This window comes from Alligator sinensis, unplaced genomic scaffold (assembly GCF_000455745.1).
Source record: "Alligator sinensis unplaced genomic scaffold, ASM45574v1 scaffold373_1, whole genome shotgun sequence".
Taxonomy (NCBI): Eukaryota; Metazoa; Chordata; order Crocodylia; family Alligatoridae; genus Alligator; species Alligator sinensis.
Genome location: NW_005841990.1, coordinates 1,717,576 through 1,718,542, shown reverse-complemented (window position 1 = coordinate 1,718,542; position 967 = coordinate 1,717,576).

Sequence of the window (967 nt, the reverse complement as noted above, 5' to 3'; positions counted from 1 at the left end):
TAACAAGCATGCAAAGCATCTGTTGGGAAAGATTTTCAAAAATAATTCCATTTGGGGAAAACTGAAGGGAATATTTTTGTCCTCCCAGCTGCCTCTTGACCTGAAATGTTCCTATCTTCAGGGGGAAAAAAAAAGAGCAAAAATCACAATAGCTTTGAACCCAGTCAGCCAAGAACTACACTTTCAATTCTACTAAAGAAAAACTGAAATTTCCTCCTGGGGAAAAATCTTGATTTTGGAAAAAGGAGACTTAATTGGAAAATTATTGCAGCAGAAAATTCCCAAAGGGAAACAACTGTCGTGTTAGCCTGTTAGTATAGTGTTTGAGTTAAATAAAACTTTAATAAAGTATGCCAAACAGCATACCAATATAACATACCAATATGCAAGTAATCACCTATTTTCCAGAATACTTTTTGAACACAGACCTCTTTGCAGGCACAATTCTCTTTTACCCTGTTCAGATCCCTAAAAATCCATATTGCATCGTCTTGTAACATACTGTTTTCATATCCTAAGATAAAGTCACAAAAAACAGTGAGGAGGAGAAAGCCCTGTATACTTTCTGTAGTAACAGTTTTTAAAGGGGTTGTAAAAGCCTTTGTATAGAATTGTATTTAAGCGGTGTCACGGTGGGGTCCATCTCGAGGGCTGTGATCTCCTCGAAGTCCCTCGCTCCATGTCAAGGCCGGCCCAAGGCACCCTCTAGTTCTCGCCCGCCACGTCTTGTTGGAGTATGTATGTATATGTATTTTATTTTGACAGAGACAGAGACAGAGACAGAGACAGAGACAGAGTGTTGGGAGGCTGCCTATGACTCCCTGGGCACGGCTACTCAGGACCTCTGTCCCCGCGGTTCTTGGACCCCCTGGGGGTCTCCCGGTATAATGGGTGCTCCTCAGGCACCCTAGCCTTATGGGCTATGCGTGGCTCCTACCAGCCCCTAATACCACGCCCCAAGCCTCGC